This window comes from Schistocerca cancellata, chromosome 5 (assembly GCF_023864275.1).
Source record: "Schistocerca cancellata isolate TAMUIC-IGC-003103 chromosome 5, iqSchCanc2.1, whole genome shotgun sequence".
Classification (NCBI taxonomy): domain Eukaryota; kingdom Metazoa; phylum Arthropoda; class Insecta; order Orthoptera; family Acrididae; genus Schistocerca; species Schistocerca cancellata.
Genome location: NC_064630.1, coordinates 840,578,926 through 840,598,818, shown reverse-complemented (window position 1 = coordinate 840,598,818; position 19,893 = coordinate 840,578,926). Strand labels below are relative to the sequence as shown.

Sequence of the window (19,893 nt, the reverse complement as noted above, 5' to 3'; positions counted from 1 at the left end):
GGAGCACGGCAGAATTCGCGTTCGGCTTTTCTCCCAACACACAAAATGTTAGTTTTCGGCCGCATTTGACGAAAGCGCTTCCTTCCGCAACCGCCAGTTCCTCGAGGACGGCGCGGGGAGGCGCGCCCGGCGTCCCAGCAGAGTGACGGCCGAATTGGCGGGCGCACCGCCGCGTGTGTGAGACGCACTGCTGCTCGTTGCACCCCCTGTCATTCGCTGGGCGCGTGCAGCCTTCGACACTAGCGGAGGACGCACCTTGTCCCTGGTGTTCAGCGGAGGGCCTGTGCGGGGTGTGGCAATGTCGTGCTGGAGGGCCCACTGGTAGCGATGTGGGCTTCCTCGCCTCGCCTCGCCTCGCCTCGCCGCGCCTCACACCAGGTGTCTGCGTAGTTTGCAGTGCATTTGCACCATTCCTATCCCTGTCCCTGTCCCCGTCCCGACTTGTCCCGACTTTGCTCGACTGCCGCTCGCTGCCGCTCGGGTCGTGGTCCATATGACAGCGCAAGCACGACAAACGTCTGCGGGACGAGACGAGACGAGACGAGACGAGACGACTAAGGAATAAATTCGTGGTTACAAATCAAATTTGGAACTCTACACTCCTACACAAGAATAGGCGGTGACGTATTTCAGAAATCACCTGCCGATTCGTACTGTTTTGTCGTTTTCAAAGTCTTCTTGGCAAACTTGGTTAGCACATTCTCCCTCAAACTGAGTTAATTACTGCATTTTCGTACCATTACAGTAGTTAAAAAGGCTTAAGGAAGCATCTTTGTCACAAACAGAAAGGTAGTTTGAAAATTGGGCTGGCGACATTACAAAAAAAAAAAAACAGGAAGGGAGCCAACAGCACCCGGGTTTCCCAGGCGGTCACCCATCCAAGTACTAGCCGGGCCCGATGATGCTTAACTTCGGTGATCGGACGAGAACCGGTGTATTCATCATGGTATGGCCGTTGGCGCTCATCTAATGTAGGAGCACGGCAGAATTCGCGTTCGGATTTTCTCCCAACACACAAAATGTTAGTTTTCGGCCGCATTTGACGAAAGCGCTTCCTTCCGCAACCGCCAGTTCCTCGAGGACGCCGCGGGGAGGCGCGCCCGGCGTTCCAGCAGAGTGACGGCCGAATTGGCGGGCGCACCGCCGCGTGTGTGAGACGCACTGCTGCTCGTTGCACCCCCTGTCATTCGCTGGGCGCGTGCAGCCTTCGACACTAGCGGAGGACGCACCTTGTCCCTGGTGTTCAGCGGAGGGCCTGTGCGGGGGTGTGGCAATGTCGTGCTGGAGGGCCCACTGGTAGCGATGTGGGCTTCCTCGCCTCGCCTCGCCTCGCCTCGCCGCGCCTCACACCAGGTGTCTGCGTAGTTTGCAGTGCATTCGCACCATTCCTATCCCTGTCCCTGTCCCCGTCCCGACTTGTCCCGACTTTGCTCGACTGCCGCTCGCTGCCGCTCGGGTCGTGGTCCATATGACAGCGCAAGCACGTCAAAAACGTCTGCGGGACGAGACGAGACGAGACGAGACGAGACGACTAAGGAATAAATTCGTGGTTACAAATCAAATTTGGAAACTCTACACTCCTACACAACAATAGGCGGTGACGTATTTCAGAAATCACCTTCCGATTCGTAGTGTTTTGTCGTTTTCAAAGTCTTCTTGGCAAACTTGGTTAGCACATTCTCCCTCAAACTGAGTTAATTACTGCATTTTCGTACCATTACAGTAGTTTAAAAGGCTTAAGGAAGCATCTTTGTCACAACAGAAAGGTAGTTTGAAAATTGGGCTGGCGACATGACAAAAAAAAAAACAGGAAGGGAGCCAACAGCACCCGGGTTTCCCAGGCGGTCACCCATCCAAGTACTAGCCGTGCCCGATGATGCTTAACCTCGGTGATCGGACGAGAACCTGTGTATTCATCATGGTATGGCCGTTGGCGCTCATCTAATGTAGGAGCACGGCAGAATTCGCGTTCGGCTTTTCTCCCAACACACAAAATGTTAGTTTTCGGCCGCATTTGACGAAAGCGCTTCCTTCCGCAACCGCCAGTTCCTCGAGGACGGCGCGGGGAGGCGCGCCCGGCGTCCCAGCAGAGTGACGGCCGAATTGGCGGGCGCACCGCCGCGTGTGTGAGACGCACTGCTGCTTGTTGCACCCCCTGTCATTCGCTGGGCGCGTGCAGCCTTCGACACTAGCGGAGGACGCACCTTGTCCCTGGTGTTCAGCGGAGGGCCTGTGCGGGGTGTGGCAATGTCGTGCTGGAGGGCCCACTGGTAGCGATGTGGGCTTCCTCGCCTCGCCTCGCCTCGCCTCGCCTCGCCTCGCCTCACACTAGGTGTCTGCGTAGTTTGCAGTGCATTCGCACCATTCCTATCCCTGTCCCTGTCCCCGTCCCGACTTTGCTCGACTGCCGCTCGCTGCCGCTCGGGTCGTGGTCCATATGACAGCGCAAGCACGACAAACGTCTGCGGGACGAGACGAGACGAGACGAGACGAGACGACTAAGGAATAAATTCGTGGTTACAAATCAAATTTGGAACTCTACACTCCTACACAAGAATAGGCGGTGACGTATTTCAGAAATCACCTGCCGATTCGTAATGTTTTGTCGTTTTCAAAGTCTTCTTGGCAAACTTGGTTAGCACATTCTCCCTCAAACTGAGTTAATTACTGCATTTTCGTACCATTACAGTAGTTTAAAAGGCTTAAGGAAGCATCTTTGTCACAACAGAAAGGTAGTTTGAAAATTGGGCTGGCGACATGACAAAAAAAAAAACAGGAAGGGAGCCAACAGCACCCGGGTTTCCCAGGCGGTCACCCATCCAAGTACTAGCCGTGCCCGATGATGCTTAACCTCGGTGATCGGACGAGAACCTGTGTATTCATCATGGTATGGCCGTTGGCGCTCATCTAATGTAGGAGCACGGCAGAATTCGCGTTCGGCTTTTCTCCCAACACACAAAATGTTAGTTTTCGGCCGCATTTGACGAAAGCGCTTCCTTCCGCAACCGCCAGTTCCTCGAGGACGGCGCGGGGAGGCGCGCCCGGCGTCCCAGCAGAGTGACGGCCGAATTGGCGGGCGCACCGCCGCGTGTGTGAGACGCACTGCTGCTCGTTGCACCCCCTGTCATTCGCTGGGCGCGTGTAGCCTTCGACACTAGCGGAGGACGCATCTTGTCCCTGGTGTTCAGCGGAGGGCCTGTGCGGGGTGTGGCAGTGTCGTGCTGGAGGGCCCACTGGTAGCGATGTGGGCTTCCTCGCCTCGCCTCGCCTCGCCTCGCCTCTTCTCACACCAGGTGTCTGCGTAGTTTGCAGTGCATTCGCACCATTCCTATCCCTGTCCCTGTCCCCGTCCCGACTTGTCCCGACTTTGCTCGACTGGCGCTCGCTGCCGCTCGGGTCGTGGTCCATATGACAGCGCAAGCACGTCAAACGTCTGCGGGACGAGACGAGACGAGACGAGACGAGACGACTAAGGAATAAATTCGTGGTTACAATTCAAATTTGGAACTCTACACTCCTACACAACAATAGGCGGTGACGTATTTCAGAAATCACCTGCCGATTCGTAGTGTTTTGTCGTTTTCAAAGTCTTCTTGGCAAACTTGGTTAGCACATTCTCCCTCAAACTGAGTTAATTACTGCATTTTCGTACCATTACAGTAGTTTAAAAGGCTTAAGGAAGCATCTTTGTCACAACAGAAAGGTAGTTTGAAAATTGGGCTGGCGACATGACAAAAAAAAAAAACAGGAAGGGAGCCAACAGCACCCGGGTTTCCCAGGCGGTCACCCATCCAAGTACTAGCCGTGCCCGATGATGCTTAACCTCGGTGATCGGACGAGAACCTGTGTATTCATCATGGTATGGCCGTTGGCGCTCATCTAATGTAGGAGCACGGCAGAATTCGCGTTCGGCTTTTCTCCCAACACACAAAATGTTAGTTTTCGGCCGCATTTGACGAAAGCGCTTCCTTCCGCAACCGCCAGTTCCTCGAGGACGGCGCGGGGAGGCGCGCCCGGCGTCCCAGCAGAGTGACGGCCGAATTGGCGGGCGCACCGCCGCGTGTGTGAGACGCACTGCTGCTCGTTGCACCCCCTGTCATTCGCTGGGCGCGTGCAGCCTTCGACACTAGCGGAGGACGCACCTTGTCCCTGGTGTTCAGCGGAGGGCCTGTGCGGGGTGTGGCAATGTCGTGCTGGAGGGCCCACTGGTAGCGATGTGGGCTTCCTCGCCTCGCCTCGCCTCGCCAAGCCTCGCCTCGCCTCGCCTCACACTAGGTGTCTGCGTAATTTGCAGTGCATTCGCACCATTCCTATCCCTGTCCCTGTCCCCGTCCCGACTTGTCCCGACTTTACTCGACTGCCGCTCGCTGCCGCTCGGGTCGTGGTCCATATGACAGCGCAAGCACGACAAACGTCTGCGGGACGAGACGAGACGAGACGAGACGAGACGACTAAGGAATAAATTCGTGGTTACAAATCAAATTTGGAACTCTACACTCCTACACAAGAATAGGCGGTGACGTATTTCAGAAATCACCTGCCGATTCGTACTGTTTTGTCGTTTTCAAAGTCTTCTTGGCAAACTTGGTTAGCACATTCTCCCTCAAACTGAGTTAATTACTGCATGTTCGTACCATTACAGTAGTTTAAAAGGCTTAAGGAAGCATCTTTGTCACAACAGAAAGGTAGTTTGAAAATTGTGCTGGCGACATTACAAAAAAAAAAAAAACAGGAAGGGAGCCAACAGCACGCGGGTTTCCCAGGCGGTCACCCATCCAAGTACTAGCCGGGCCCGATGATGCTTAACTTCGGTGATCGGACGAGAACCGGTGTATTCATCATGGTATGGCCGTTGGCGCTCATCTAATGTAGGAGCACGGCAGAATTCGCGTTCGGCTTTTCTCCCAACACACAAAATGTTAGTTTTCGGCCGCATTTGACGAAAGCGCTTCCTTCCGCAACCGCCAGTTCCTCGAGGACGGCGCGGGGAGGCGCGCCCGGCGTCCCAGCAGAGTGACGGCCGAATTGGCGGGCGCACCGCCGCGTGTGTGAGACGCACTGCTGCTCGTTGCACCCCCTGTCATTCGCTGGGCGCGTGCAGCCTTCGACACTAGCGGAGGACGCACCTTGTCCCTGGTGTTCAGCGGAGGGCCTGTGCGGGGTGTGGTAATGTCGTGCTGGAGGGCCCACTGGTAGCGATGTGGGCTTCCTCGCCTCGCCTCGCCTCGCCTCGCCTCGCCTCGCCTCGCCTCACACTAGGTGTCTGCGTAATTTGCAGTGCATTCGCACCATTCCTATCCCTGTCCCTGTCCCCGTCCCGACTTGTCCCGACTTTGCTCGACTGCCGCTCGCTGCCGCTCGGGTCGTGGTCCATATGACAGCGCAAGCACGTCAAACGTCTGCGGGACGAGACGAGACGAGACGAGACGAGACGACTAAGGAATAAATTCGTGGTTACAAATCAAATTTGGAACTCTACACTCCTACACAAGAATAGGCGGTGACGTATTTCAGAAATCACCTGCCGATTCGTACTGTTTTGTCGGTTTCAAAGTCTTCTTGGCAAACTTGGTTAGCACATTCTCCCTCAAACTGAGTTAATTACTGCATTTTCGTACCATTACAGTAGTTTAAAAGGCTTAAGGAAGCATCTTTGTCACAACAGAAAGGTAGTTTGAAAATTGGGCTGGCGACATTACAAAAAAAAAAAACAGGAAGGGAGCCAACAGCACCCGGGTTTTCCAGGCGGTCACCCATCCAAGTACTAGCCGGGCCCGATGATGCTTAACTTTGGTGATCGGACGAGAACCGGTGTATTCATCATGGTATGGCCGTTGGCGCTCATCTAATGTAGGAGCACGGCAGAATTCGCGTTCGGCTTTTCTCCCAACACACAAAATGTTAGTTTTCGGCCGCATTTGACGAAAGCGCTTCCTTCCGCAACCGCCAGTTCCTCGAGGACGGCGCGGGGAGGCGCGCCCGGCGTCCCAGCAGAGTGACGGCCGAATTGGCGGGCGCACCGCCGCGTGTGTGAGACGCACTGCTGCTCGTTGCACCCCCTGTCATTCGCTGGGCGCGTGCAGCCTTCGACACTAGCGGAGGACGCACCTTGTCCCTGGTGTTCAGCGGAGGGCCTGTGCGGGGTGTGGCAATGTCGTGCTGGAGGGCCCACTGGTAGCGATGTGGGCTTCCTCGCCTCGCCTCGCCTCGCCTCGCCGCGCCTCACACCAGGTGTCTGCGTAGTTTGCAGTGCATTCGCACCATTCCTATCCCTGTCCCTGTCCCCGTCCCGACTTGTCCCGACTTTGCTCGACTGCCGCTCGCTGCCGCTCGGGTCGTGGTCTGCTCGACTGCCGCTCGCTGCCTCTCGGGTCGTGGTCCATATGACAGCGCAGGCACGTCAAACGTCTGCGGGACGAGACGAGACGAGACGAGACGAGACGACTAAGGAATAAATTCGTGGTTACAAATCAAATTTGGAACTCTACACTCCTACACAACAATAGGCGGTGACGTATTTCAGAAATCACCTGCCGATTCGTAGTGTTTTGTCGTTTTCAAAGTCTTCTTGGCAAACTTGGTTAGCACATTCTCCCTCAAACTGAGTTAATTACTGCATTTTCGTACCATTACAGTAGTTTAAAAGGCTTAAGGAAGCATCTTTGTCACAACAGAAAGGTAGTTTGAAAATTGGGCTAGCGACATGACAAAAAAAAAAACAGGAAGGGAGCCAACAGCACCCGGGTTTCCCAGGCGGTCACCCATCCAAGTACTAGCCGTGCCCGATGATGCTTAACCTCGGTGATCGGACGAGAACCTGTGTATTCATCATGGTATGGCCGTTGGCGCTCATCTAATGTAGGAGCACGGCAGAATTCGCGTTCGGCATTTCTCCCAACACACAAAATGTTAGTTTTCGGCCGCATTTGACGAAAGCGCTTCCTTCCGCAACCGCCAGTTCCTCGAGGACGGCGCGGGGAGGCGCGCCCGGCGTCCCAGCAGAGTGACGGCCGAATTGGCGGGCGCACCGCCGCGTGTGTGAGACGCACTGCTGCTCGTTGCACCCCCTGTCATTCGTTGGGCGCGTGCAGCCTTCGACACTAGCGGAGGACGCACCTTGTCCCTGGTGTTCAGCGGAGGGCCTGTGCGGGGTGTGGCAATGTCGTGCTGGAGGGCCCACTGGTAGCGATGTGGGCTTCCTCGCCTCGCCTCGCCTCGCCTCGCCTCGCCTCGCCTCGCCTCACACTAGGTGTCTGCGTAGTTTGCAGTGCATTCGCACCATTCCTATCCCTGTCCCTGTCCCCGTCCCGACTTTGCTCGACTGCCGCTCGCTGCCGCTCGGGTCGTGGTCCATATGACAGCGCAAGTACGACAAACGTCTGCGGGACGAGACGAGACGAGACGAGACGAGACGACTAAGGAATAAATTCGTGGTTACAAATCAAATTTGGAACTCTACACTCCTACACAAGAATAGGCGGTGACGTATTTCAGAAATCACCTGCCGATTCGTACTGTTTTGTCGTTTTCAAAGTCTTCTTGGCAAACTTGGTTAGCACATTCTCCCTCAAACTGAGTTAATTACTGCATTTTCGTACCATTACAGTAGTTTAAAAGGCTTAAGGAAGCATCTTTGTCACAACAGAAAGGTAGTTTGAAAATTGGGCTGGCGACATTACAAAAAAAAAAAAAAACAGGAAGGGAGCCAACAGCACCCGGGTTTCCCAGGCGGTCACCCATCCAAGTACTAGCCGGGCCCGATGATGCTTAACTTCGGTGATCGGACGAGAACCGGTGTATTCATCATGGTATGGCCGTTGGCGCTCATCTAATGTAGGAGCACGGCAGAATTCGCATTCGGCTTTTCTCCCAACACACAAAATGTTAGTTTTCGGCCGCATTTGACGAAAGCGCTTCCTTCCGCAACCGCCAGTTCCTCGAGGACGGCGCGGGGAGGCGCGCCCGGCGTCCCAGCAGAGTGACGGCCGAATTGGCGGGCGCACCGCCGCGTGTGTGAGACGCACTGCTGCTCGTTGCACCCCCTGTCATTCGCTGGGCGCGTGCAGCCTTCGACACTAGCGGAGGACGCACCTTGTCCCTGGTGTTCAGCGGAGGGCCTGTGCGGGGTGTGGCAATGTCGTGCTGGAGGGCCCACTGGTAGCGATGTGGGCTTCCTCGCCTCGCCTCGCCTCGCCTCGCCGCGCCTCACACCAGGTGTCTGCGTAGTTTGCAGTGCATTCGCACCATTCCTATCCCTGTCCCTGTCCCCGTCCCGACTTGTCCCGACTTTGCTCGACTGCCGCTCGCTGCCGCTCGGGTCGTGGTCTGCTCGACTGCCGCTCGCTGCCGCTCGGGTCGTGGTCCATATGACAGCGCAAGCACGACAAACGTCTGCGGGACGAGACGAGACGAGACGAGACGAGACGACTAAGGAATAAATTCGTGGTTACAAATCAAATTTGGAACTCTACACTCCTACACAACAATAGGCGGTGACGTATTTCAGAAATCACCTGCCGATTCGTACTGTTTTGTCGTTTTCAAAGTCTTCTTGGCAAACTTGGTTAGCACATTCTCCCTCAAACTGAGTTAATTACTGCATGTTCGTACCATTACAGTAGTTTAAAAGGCTTAAGGAAGCATCTTTGTCACAACAGAAATGTAGTTTGAAAATTGGGCTGGCGAGATGACAAAAAAAAAAACAGGAAGGGAGCCAACAGCACCCGGGTTTCCCAGGCGGTCACCCATCCAAGTACTAGCCGTGCCCGATGATGCTTAACCTCGGTGATCGGACGAGAACCTGTGTATTCATCATGGTATGGCCGTTGGCGCTCATCTAATGTAGGAGCACGGCAGAATTCGCGTTCGGCATTTCTCCCAACACACAAAATGTTAGTTTTCGGCCGCATTTGACGAAAGCGCTTCCTTCCGCAACCGCCAGTTCCTCGAGGACGGCGCGGGGAGGCGCGCCCGGCGTCCCAGCAGAGTGACGGCCGAATTGGCGGGCGCACCGCCGCGTTTGTGAGACGCACTGCTGCTCGTTGCACCCCCTGTCATTCGCTGGGCGCGTGCAGCCTTCGACACTAGCGGAGGACGCACCTTGTCCCTGGTGTTCAGCGGAGGGCCTGTGCGGGGTGTGACAATGTCGTGCTGGAGGGCCCACTGGTAGCGATGTGGGCTTCCTCGCCTCGCCTCGCCTCGCCTCGCCTCGCCTCGCCTCGCCTCACACTAGGTGTCTGCGTAGTTTGCAGTGCATTCGCACCATTCCTATCCCTGTCCCTGTCCCCGTCCCGACTTGTCCCGACTTTGCTCGACTGCCGCTCGCTGCCGCTCGGGTCGTGGTCCATATGACAGCGCAAGCACGACAAACGTCTGCGGGACGAGACGAGACGAGACGAGACGAGACGACTAAGGAATAAATTCGTGGTTACAAATCAAATTTGGAACTCTACACTCCTACACAAGAATAGGCGGTGACGTATTTCAGAAATCACCTGCCGATTCGTAATGTTTTGTCGTTTTCAAAGTCTTCTTGGCAAACTTGGTTAGCACATTCTCCCTCAAACTGAGTTAATTACTGCATTTTCGTACCATTACAGTAGTTTAAAAGGCTTAAGGAAGCATCTTTGTCACAACAGAAAGGTAGTTTGAAATTTGGGCTGGCGACATTACAAAAAAAAAGAAAAACAGGAAGGGAGCCAACAGCACCCGGGTTTCCCAGGCGGTCACCCATCCAAGTAATAGCCGGGCCCGATGATGCTTAACTTCGGTGATCGGACGAGAACCGGTGTATTCATCATGGTATGGCCGTTGGCGCTCATCTAATGTAGGAGCACCGCAGAATTCGCGTTCGGTTTTTCTCCCAACACACAAAATGTTAGTTTTCGGCCGCATTTGACGAAAGCGCTTCCTTCCGCAACCGCCAGTTCCTCGAGGACGGCGCGGGGAGGCGCGCCCGGCGTCCCAGCAGAGTGACGGCCGAATTGGCGGGCGCACCGCCGCGTGTGTGAGACGCACTGCTGCTCGTTGCACCCCCTGTCATTCGCTGGGCGCGTGTAGCCTTCGACACTAGCGGAGGACGCATCTTGTCCCTGGTGTTCAGCGGAGGGCCTGTGCGGGGTGTGGCAGTGTCGTGCTGGAGGGCCCACTGGTAGCGATGTGGGCTTCCTCGCCTCGCCTCGCCTCGCCTCGCCTCTTCTCACACCAGGTGTCTGCGTAGTTTGCAGTGCATTCGCACCATTCCTATCCCTGTCCCTGTCCCCGTCCCGACTTGTCCCGACTTTGCTCGACTGCCGCTCGCTGCCGCTCGGGTCGTGGTCCATATGACAGCGTAAGCACGACAAACGTCTGCGGGACGAGACGAGACGAGACGAGACGAGACGACTAAGGAATAAATTCGTGGTTACAAATCAAATTTGGAACTCTACATTCCTACACAACAATAGGCGGTGACGTATTTCCGAAATCACCTGCCAATTCGTACTGTTTTGTCGTTTTCAAAGTCTTCTTGGCAAACTTGGTTAGCACATTCTCCCTCAAACTGAGTTAATTACTGCATTTTCGTACCATTACAGTAGTTTAAAAGGCTTAAGGAAGCATCTTTGTCACAACAGAAACGTAGTTTGAAAATTGGGCTGGCGACATAACAAAAAAAAAAACGGGAAGGGAGCCAACAGCACCCGGGTTTCCCCAGGCGGTCACCCATCCAAGTACTAGCCGGGCCCGATGATGCTTAACTTTGGTGATCGGACGAGAACCGGTGTATTCATCATGGTATGGCCGTTGGCGCTCATCTAATGTAGGAGCACGGCAGAATTCGCGTTCGGCTTTTCTCCCAACACACAAAATGTTAGTTTTCGGCCGCATTTGACGAAAGCGCTTCCTTCCGCAACCGCCAGTTCCTCGAGGACGGCGCGGGGAGGCGCGCCCGGCGTCCCAGCAGAGTGACGGCCGAATTGGCGGGCGCACCCCCGCGTGTGTGAGGCGCACTGCTGCTCGTTGCACCCCCTGTCATTCGCTGGGCGCGTGTAGCCTTCGACACTAGCGGAGGACGCATCTTGTCCCTGGTGTTCAGCGGAGGGCCTGTGCGGGGTGTGGCAGTGTCGTGCTGGAGGGCCCACTGGTAGCGATGTGGGCTTCCTCGCCTCGCCTCGCCTCGCCTCGCCTCGCCTCGCCTCTTCTCACACCAGGTGTCTGCGTAGTTTGCAGTGCATTCGCACCATTCCTATCCCTGTCCCTGTCCCCGTCCCGACTTGTCCCGACTTTGCTCGACTGCCGCTCGCTGCCGCTCGGGTCGTGGTCCATATGACAGCGCAAGCACGACAAACGTCTGCGGGACGAGACGAGACGAGACGAGACGACTAAGGAATAAATTCGTGGTTACAAATCAAATTTGGAACTCTACATTCCTACACAACAATAGGCGGTGACGTATTTCAGAAATCACCTGCCAATTCGTACTGTTTTGTCGTTTTCAAAGTCTTCTTGGCAAACTTGGTTAGCACATTCTCCCTCAAACTGAGTTAATTACTGCATTTTCGTACCATTACAGTAGTTTAAAAGGCTTAAGGAAGCATCTTTGTCACAACAGAAACGTAGTTTGAAAATTGGGCTGGCGACATAACAAAAATAAAAACGGGAAGGGAGCCAACAGCACCCGGGTTTCCCCAGGCGGTCACCCATCCAAGTACTAGCCGGGCCCGATGATGCTTAACTTTGGTGATCGGACGAGAACCGGTGTATTCATCATGGTATGGCCGTTGGCGCTCATCTAATGTAGGAGCACGGCAGAATTCGCGTTCGGCTTTTCTCACAACACACAAAATGTTAGTTTTCGGCCGCATTTGACGAAAGCGCTTCCTTCCGCAACCGCCAGTTCCTCGAGGACGGCGCGGGGAGGCGCGCCCGGCGTTCCAGCAGAGTGACGGCCGAATTGGCGGGCGCACCGCCGCGTGTGTGAGATGCACTGCTGCTCGTTGCACCCCCTGTCATTCGCTGGGCGCGTGTAGCCTTCGACACTAGCGGAGGACGCATCTTGTCCCTGGTGTTCAGCGGAGGGCCTGTGCGGGGTGTGGCAGTGTCGTGCTGGAGGGCCCACTGGTAGCGATGTGGGCTTCCTCGCCTCGCCTCGCCTCGCCTCGCCTCTTCTCACACCAGGTGTCTGCGTAGTTTGCAGTGCATTCGCACCATTCCTATCCCTGTCCCTGTCCCCGTCCCGACTTGTCCCGACTTTGCTCGACTGCCGCTCGCTGCCGCTCGGGTCGTGGTCCATATGACAGCGCAAGCACGACAAACGTCTGCGGGACGAGACGAGACGAGACGAGACGACTAAGGAATAAATTCGTGGTTACAAATCAAATTTGGAACTCTACATTCCTACACAACAATAGGCGGTGACGTATTTCAGAAATCACCTGCCAATTCGTACTGTTTTGTCGTTTTCAAAGTCTTCTTGGCAAACTTGGTTAGCACATTCTCCCTCAAACTGAGTTAATTACTGCATTTTCGTACCATTACAGTAGTTTAAAAGGCTTAAGGAAGCATCTTTGTCACAACAGAAACGTAGTTTGAAAATTGGGTTGGCGACATAACAAAAAAAAAAAACGGGAAGGGAGCCAACAGCACCCGGGTTTCCCCAGGCGGTCTCCCATCCAAGTACTAGCCGGGCCCGATGATGCTTAACTTTGGTGATCGGACGAGAACCGGTGTATTCATCATGGTATGGCCGTTGGCGCTCATCTAATGTAGGAGCACGGCAGAATTCGAGTTCGGCTTTTCTCCCAACACACAAAATGTTAGTTTTCGGCCGCATTTGACGAAAGCGCTTCCTTCCGCAACCGCCAGTTCCTCGAGGACGGCGCGGGGAGGCGCGCCCGGCGTCCCAGCAGAGTGACGGCCGAATTGGCGGGCGCACCGCCGCGTGTGTGAGACGCACTGCTACTCGTTGCACCCCCTGTCATTCGCTGGGCGCGTGTAGCCTTCGACACTAGCGGAGGACGCATCTTGTCCCTGGTGTTCAGCGGAGGGCCTGTGCGGGGTGTGGCAGTGTCGTGCTGGAGGGCCCACTGGTAGCGATGTGGGCTTCCTCGCCTCGCCTCGCCTCGCCTCGCCGCGCCTCACACCAGGTGTCTGCGTAGTTTGCAGTGCATTCGCACCATTCCTATCCCTGTCCCTGTCCCCGTCCCGACTTGTCCCGACTTTGCTCGACTGCCGCTCGCTGCCGCTCGGGTCGTGGTCCATATGACAGCGCAAGCACGACAAACGTCTGCGGGACGAGACGAGACGAGACGAGACGAGACGACTAAGGAATAAATTCGTGGTTACAAATCAAATTTGGAACTCTACACTCCTACACAAGAATAGGCGGTGACGTATTTCAGAAATCACCTGCCGATTCGTAATGTTTTGTCGTTTTCAAAGTCTTCTTGGCAAACTTGGTTAGCACATTCTCCCTCAAACTGAGTTAATTACTGCATTTTCGTACCATTACAGTAGTTTAAAAGGCTTAAGGAAGCATCTTTGTCACAACAGAAAGGTAGTTTGAAATTTGGGCTGGCGACATTACAAAAAAAAAAAAACAGGAAGGGAGCCAACAGCACCTTTTTTTTTTTTTTTTTTTTTTTTTTTACGGGCCTCCCATCTCCCCTTATAGCCCGGCCGTGTCGCTCTCCACAAAATGCCTTCTATTGGCGAGCTTCATGAGCTATAAAGGTGCTGTTGACTCCATGTCCCACGACGAACGGACGAAAAAATCAGTATCCCCCGTTGGTGTCCTTAAAACGGTCGACGTCCGTCGGGAAAAAGCGGCAAGAGCAAAAAAAAATCCATAATCCAGCAATCTTCTGCATGGAGACAATGACTCCGCCAGGGAAACAAAATCCAATAGAAAAAAACCACTTCCTTAGTGTCACTATTACCGGTAAAGTTCCACACCAGTAATACTGAGGGGTAAAGCCCATCAGGTGGACAAGTGAAACGAAAAGGAAAAAAAAAAACAAAAAAATGAAAGTCACTGCGTGGTAACACTAGTGAAAAATTAAAAATATCACTGCCGCCACATGGGAGACCTACAGGAGAAAACCAGTGCTCTTAAATAAAAGTGCCGATGTCCACAGCATAAAAATCAGAAACAAGAAAAAGGTAAACTGTACCGGAAATAAAAAAATACACAAATAAGAAAAAAAGAGTTCCTCTGAGTACACGTATTTTCATAAATGTTCGTTCCTTGAAAAACACAGCTTGAGCGGTCAAAATAGAATAGTATACCAAATCGTCATAAACATGTTAAGCATCCACCGACATCCGGGAAAAGGCATGAGCAAGTGCAACCTTCAAAAAATTTGCAAAAGTAGCACGATAGCCAGGCAAAGCTTCAGTTTGTTCATGCTGAGTCCATAAATAGGTGAGAAAGTCCAATTCAGTAGTTAGTTTCAGGTTAAACATCGCAAAAACGGTATGACCCAGGAGCCACACCGTAGCATTCTTCTTAGTATTCGGGTAGGCGACGCATTGAGGAATTAAAGCATCGGTCGGCAAGACTGAACGCGTATCCACTCGATTGATGAGGCGAATCATATCTCTGGCGGCATCCCAAACACTGCAAAAATGTCCACACACGAAACGGTGTTCAAGTGTATCTTCCGCATCACACAATTCGCAAGCTCCAGACGAGATGAGGTTGATGGAATGGAGCTTCGCATTCGTAGGGAAGGTACGATGCACTACCTTGTACCACACGGCGTGTACAGAGGGAGGAAGAACACGGCTGGCAAGATTTTTCCATACCGTGACCCAATTATACCACGGTAGCCGATACTCCCACTTACAACGCACAGGTGAGCCACGGAAAGCAGAAACGACGTCGCAGACTCGAAGGCTGGGAACGTCACAGAGCGCGAGGTAGCTGTTGTCCATATAGTAGCGACGCACATAGTTAAGAAAAAAGGGAATGTGCGAGACATTCACCGGCGCCTCCACTGATAGAGGACGATACATACTGAAGACCGCCGCAGTGGTACCGTTCGGGGCCCTCTCCATAACAACGGTGGTCCGTTTCCAAAGGAGAGCAGAGCACTTCGCGCGAAGATCTACTAAACCCAAACCACCATCTGTCGGGCTAGAGTACAGGTGTCATACGAGACTTTAAAAATGTCACCTCGCCATAAAAACCAATACACCGCCTGCTTGAGGGCACGTTCCAACTGCCGAGGCAGTGGAAGGACCTGTGCGAGGTACCACACCCTGGCCAGAATGTTAGTATTGATCAAGGCCACCTTGTCACGAAGCGCCAACGTGCGAGCCGCATAGATCTTGGCAACGGCGCGCACCTTATGGAGCGTAGACCGCCAATTGAGCGCTTCCATCCGTTGTGGATGAGAAGAAAAAAGCACGCCCAGGACTTTGTGCTGTTCGCGGACACAAAACCAGCTCCGCTGTATGGACCGTGCGCGGGGTGTAAGAGGCAAACAAACAGTCTTAGTTGGGTTGACAATGGCACCTGTAGCATTTTCAAAGCGTTGCAGTGCACCATATAGAGTGTCAACGTCATCAGAATGGCCAAGAAAAACGCCAAGATCGTCGGCGTACGCCTTGCAAATGAGGCGGTGCGTCCCTATCTGAATGCCACGGCACTCGCGGCCGATAATTCGCAGCAACGGATCTAAGGCTACAGAAAAAAGGGCCATTGAAAGGGGACACCCCTGCCGCACCGAGCGCCCAACACGGAAAGCTGGCGTCAAGTGGCCATTGACACTAACACGTGACGTCGCATTTTGTAAAAGATGCTTTACCACAGTCGTAAACTTAAAACCGAAGCCCATCCGCACAAGAACCTGGCGGAGGTACACATGGCTAATGCGGTCGAAAGCATTTTTGAAATCAATGAAGAAGATGGCAGCTGTCGGCAGTCTCGCACTTTTAACAAAACCGATACAGTCGCGATAGGCGAGGACGGCGTCAAAAATGTTTCGACCCTGCACAGCACATGATTGACTATCACTGAGGACCGACGGTAAAACAACTTTAAGGCGTTGAGCCACGCAGCGCGTCACAATCTTAAAGTCGGCGTTCAGTAAAGTGATCGGCCGAACAGCGTCAATGCAGGGCGTCGCAGTCGATTTGGGAACCAATGTCACCACCCCCTCCTCAAACGCAGCAGGGATAACAGCACCATCCCGAATTTCATTTAAAAGAGCCACAAAAACATCACAAAAAAGATCATAAAATTTCAGATAAAATTCAGCAGGAATGCCGTCGGGACCAGGCGATTTACTTTTAGGGCTTCGTCGGATAGCATCGTACAGGTCGTCAGGTACATAAGCAGCATTTAAATGCATCCTATCCGTACGAGTTAAAACATGAGGTATAACTTGTAAAAAATCCCGCAACGCATTACAGTCAACATCCAGCGCACGGAAAAGGGAACTAAAATGAGTAAAAACATCCCGCTCAATGTCGGACTGGACAGTAGTCCGTCTACCGTCGCACTGTTTCCAGGTACCGATGTGCAGACGGGCGCGCCGCCTCCGTTCCCTGTTCAGATGATAAAGCGACAAAGGTTCGCCATCCACCACCCCCGCAGGCTGGCTGCGGACGACGACACCGTCACTAACAGCACGCAAATCAGCGAGAAGCTTACGCTGGAATTGCTTAAAAGCGGGCAGCAAGGCAGGCTGTGACGTCACGCGCAGCGCGAGGTCTTGCAAACACGCCTGATGGAAGCGGGCAGTAGCGCGACGCCAACGAGCCGCCTCGCGGCTAAAATCCATCAAAAACCGCCTAATCACCGGCTTGGCCTCCCCGACCCACCACTCCAGCACACTACAGTCACCTCGCTTAGTCCCGAGCAATTTCTGCCACAGATTGGTAAAACACGTCACAAAATGGTCGTCATTCAATAATGCACAATTAAATTTCCACAAATTCTTTCGTCTGGGAACACAAAATCTAGGCAATAAAAGCTGACAAAGGTAACCGGAATGATCAGAAAACAGCACGGGAAACATTTCCGTGCGGCAAATACGGGCAGAAAGCGGGGCAGAAACGTAAATTCTGTCCAGGCGGCTGTGCCCCGTGGGATAAAAATGAGTAAAATGCGTAACATCAGGGTTTAAAACACGCCACGTATCAACGAGCTGAAAACTGCGAATCAAGTCGCCGAGCTCGCGACAAATGTTAGGACGAGGCACCTGATCGACAACATCTAAAACGCAATTAAAATCGCCGCCTACAACTAAAGCATCCACATTCCGGTGTAGCAGTGCACACAATTCCTGCCCATAAAAAACAGCCCTCGCCGGCTTATCGTTCCCAGACGGAGCATAAACGTTAACAAATACAACGCCCAGTATAGTGCAACTAACGGCACGACCATTAGGTAAAATAGCAACATGTGAAATAGCGAGGTCAGAACGCACTAAAATGGCAGTTCCTGTACTGCGATCCGGTAAAACATTGTCAATAACAGTAAAGTCACTAAAATCGTGTAAAAAGACAAGGGCATCACGCGTCACCTCTTGTAAAAACACAACATGGCAGTGGTGATCACGTAAAAAGTCCTTAAAAGCCAGTATCTTACACGGGTGACTCAATTTGTTAACATTAATGGTGACAACATTCCACTGGCTAAAATCGTAAGTCATAGACTCACACAATTAAAAGACACACACAAAAGTAAAACACAAATAAAACACGGAATGTGCAGCTGCGCGACAGAGGAGGGGGCACACAGGACACACACTACGTCTCCCCACCCCCCACAACATCCTCCGCCCACTCCGTAGGCGCGAAGGGGGAGAGGGGTGGCAGGGTGGCAGTAGCCGTCACGCCAGAAGCGACCGACACAGAATCCTTAACGGACATCTCCACGTCGGAAGAAGGCACCGACACGCGGTCGTGAATAGATGGACCAGCGCGACGACGGTGTACATCCTCAGCCTTCCGTTTAGTCGACAGAGATGCTGCGGTCACAGCCGAGACTGTGTCTGGCGCTAAAACAGGCACGTCTACAGAGGCGGGTTGACTTAACACAGTCCGCAGATGGCGAACAGCAACGTCACGTTGCTGCGCTGCAGCACTCAAATCAGCTGACTGTGCGTGGCGAGAGGAGGCACGCTGCTGTTGTTGTTGTTGTTGTTTGCGCGGCGGCTGACGCCCGGAGCCGGCAGCCTGAGGCGGCCGTAGCTCCACGTCGAGGTCGCGCCGCGCGGCGCGGCGTTGCGACGCCCAAGAAGAGGCGGGGGAGCGCCCTACTGGGGACGGACTACGGTCATCTCGCGTTAAACCCCTGTCGTAGGAAGGGGAGCTACTGGCACTGCGGAAGCGTTGCCTACTGGAACTGCGAGAACGAGCTTCATCCCGCTGCGGTTTTGGTTCCACAAAAACATCGCTCGATTCCGCAACAGGAAGAGGCTCAGAAACGTCAGAGGGTGCAACGACGGGTGCAGGCACAGAAGGAGAGGGCTCCGCCTGCGACACAGTGGGTGCAACAGAGTCCGAATTAGGGCGCGAAACAACATCGGTTACCGACTGCGGCACGGAGTCAGAGACTGTCTCCGACACAACAGCACCCACAACCGGTTGAACAACAGCAGGCACGTTTTCCGAAACCGTGGACAAAGAGTCCTGGCCGGTAGTCGCAACAGCAGAGACACTATGATCAGCAGACACATCCATCGCTTCCGCGGCGGCAGCAAGATTAACATCTGCCGCACGCCGCGCGGGCGCGGGGGGGGCGGAACCCAAGACCGTTGCGGCGACGGAAGCAAAACTAACTCCTTGCAAATCGGCCTCAAGTGGTAGCTGAACAGGCCGTTTTCGCTTCGGACAATCCTGCCTATAATGTCCAACACCATTACAAAAGGAGCAAGTTTGTGGCTGGCCACTGTACGTGACAAACGCACGGTGACCGTTTACCAAAATAAAAGACGGAATATGCTGCCTAACCACCATCTTAACACTGCGCACACCGTTCTCGACTTGAAATATATACGCAGACGACCATTTCTCCTTCACGACAGATAAAACAGTGCCATATGGCCGCAAGTGACGAGAAATAGTGTCATTACGTATTTCAAACGGAAGGTTAAATATCCGTATATGTCGAAGACCAAAACCAGCGTGAGACACAGTGACATTACTAATATTTCCGTTAAGGTGTCGAAATTTGCGAACACCGTCATTAACAGAAACTACAGCATCACACAGATCGGAAGATTTGAGTTTTAAGAACACAGAATTTAAGAACGTATCGAACTGAATACCGAGTACGTCATTAGTAGACAACAACAAATCCTCAATTAACCAACGATGGATCTCAAAAGCCGAGGGTTTCTCGACGGAACGTTCAAATTCACACTGAACATTGTTCTGTCGCTCTTCACTATCATCGTAAAGAATATCCATTACTTACAGTTCAGTAGAAAGAAAGCCACGTGGCAAAGTAAGCAGACGACACGCGAGGCGCCGCCGGCCAAGTCGCACAAGGAAAACACTGCTCGCTCGGCACCGAGGTGTTGCCAGGCGGGCAGCCAGCCAAGTAATAGCCGGGCCCGATGATGCTTAACTTCGGTGATCGGACGAGAACCGGTGTATTCATCATGGTATGGCCGTTGGCGCTCATCTAATGTAGGAGCACGGCAGAATTCGCGTTCGGCTTTTCTCCCAACACACAAAATGTTAGTTTTCGGCCGCATTTGACGAAAGCGCTTCCTTCCGCAACCGCCAGTTCCTCGAGGACGGCGCGGGGAGGCGCGCCCGGCGTCCCAGCAGAGTGACGGCCGAATTGGCGGGCGCACCGCCGCGTGTGTGAGATGCACTGCTGCTCGTTGCACCCCCTGTCATTCGCTGGGCGCGTGTAGCCTTCGACACTAGCGGAGGACGCATCTTGTCCCTGGT

General features: G+C 53.6%; 13 non-coding genes and 1 pseudogene across 13 annotated transcripts; all 14 read right to left on the bottom strand.

Annotated features, from left to right (window-relative positions):
* Positions 1-841: 841 nt before the first annotated feature.
* LOC126189118 (5S ribosomal RNA) lies at positions 842-960 on the bottom strand. The gene has a single exon (XR_007537911.1). It is a non-coding gene; the product is annotated as a 5S ribosomal RNA (ribosomal RNA).
* An 856-nt stretch (positions 961-1,816) lies between these two features.
* On the bottom strand, positions 1,817-1,935 carry LOC126189711 (5S ribosomal RNA). The gene has a single exon (XR_007538208.1). It is a non-coding gene; the product is annotated as a 5S ribosomal RNA (ribosomal RNA).
* An 847-nt stretch (positions 1,936-2,782) lies between these two features.
* LOC126189710 (5S ribosomal RNA) lies at positions 2,783-2,901 on the bottom strand. Its single transcript, XR_007538207.1, has one exon. It is a non-coding gene; the product is annotated as a 5S ribosomal RNA (ribosomal RNA).
* An 853-nt stretch (positions 2,902-3,754) lies between these two features.
* On the bottom strand, positions 3,755-3,873 carry LOC126189709 (5S ribosomal RNA). Its single transcript, XR_007538206.1, has one exon. It is a non-coding gene; the product is annotated as a 5S ribosomal RNA (ribosomal RNA).
* An 865-nt stretch (positions 3,874-4,738) lies between these two features.
* On the bottom strand, positions 4,739-4,857 carry LOC126189610 (5S ribosomal RNA). The gene has a single exon (XR_007538110.1). It is a non-coding gene; the product is annotated as a 5S ribosomal RNA (ribosomal RNA).
* Positions 4,858-5,720: 863 nt separating this feature from the next.
* Positions 5,721-5,839, bottom strand: LOC126189617 (5S ribosomal RNA). The gene has a single exon (XR_007538117.1). It is a non-coding gene; the product is annotated as a 5S ribosomal RNA (ribosomal RNA).
* Positions 5,840-6,728: 889 nt separating this feature from the next.
* Positions 6,729-6,847, bottom strand: LOC126189708 (5S ribosomal RNA). The gene has a single exon (XR_007538205.1). It is a non-coding gene; the product is annotated as a 5S ribosomal RNA (ribosomal RNA).
* Positions 6,848-7,703: 856 nt separating this feature from the next.
* LOC126189106 (5S ribosomal RNA) lies at positions 7,704-7,822 on the bottom strand. The gene has a single exon (XR_007537909.1). It is a non-coding gene; the product is annotated as a 5S ribosomal RNA (ribosomal RNA).
* Positions 7,823-8,711: 889 nt separating this feature from the next.
* On the bottom strand, positions 8,712-8,830 carry LOC126189707 (5S ribosomal RNA). The gene has a single exon (XR_007538204.1). It is a non-coding gene; the product is annotated as a 5S ribosomal RNA (ribosomal RNA).
* An 866-nt stretch (positions 8,831-9,696) lies between these two features.
* Positions 9,697-9,815, bottom strand: LOC126189566 (5S ribosomal RNA). The gene has a single exon (XR_007538068.1). It is a non-coding gene; the product is annotated as a 5S ribosomal RNA (ribosomal RNA).
* An 852-nt stretch (positions 9,816-10,667) lies between these two features.
* LOC126189655 (5S ribosomal RNA) lies at positions 10,668-10,787 on the bottom strand. Its single transcript, XR_007538154.1, has one exon. It is a non-coding gene; the product is annotated as a 5S ribosomal RNA (ribosomal RNA).
* An 857-nt stretch (positions 10,788-11,644) lies between these two features.
* Positions 11,645-11,764, bottom strand: LOC126189654 (5S ribosomal RNA). Its single transcript, XR_007538153.1, has one exon. It is a non-coding gene; the product is annotated as a 5S ribosomal RNA (ribosomal RNA).
* Positions 11,765-12,612: 848 nt separating this feature from the next.
* On the bottom strand, positions 12,613-12,732 carry LOC126189665 (5S ribosomal RNA). The gene has a single exon (XR_007538164.1). It is a non-coding gene; the product is annotated as a 5S ribosomal RNA (ribosomal RNA).
* A 6,762-nt stretch (positions 12,733-19,494) lies between these two features.
* LOC126189181 (5S ribosomal RNA) lies at positions 19,495-19,612 on the bottom strand (annotated as a pseudogene).
* Between the last annotated feature and the right edge of the window lie 281 nt (positions 19,613-19,893).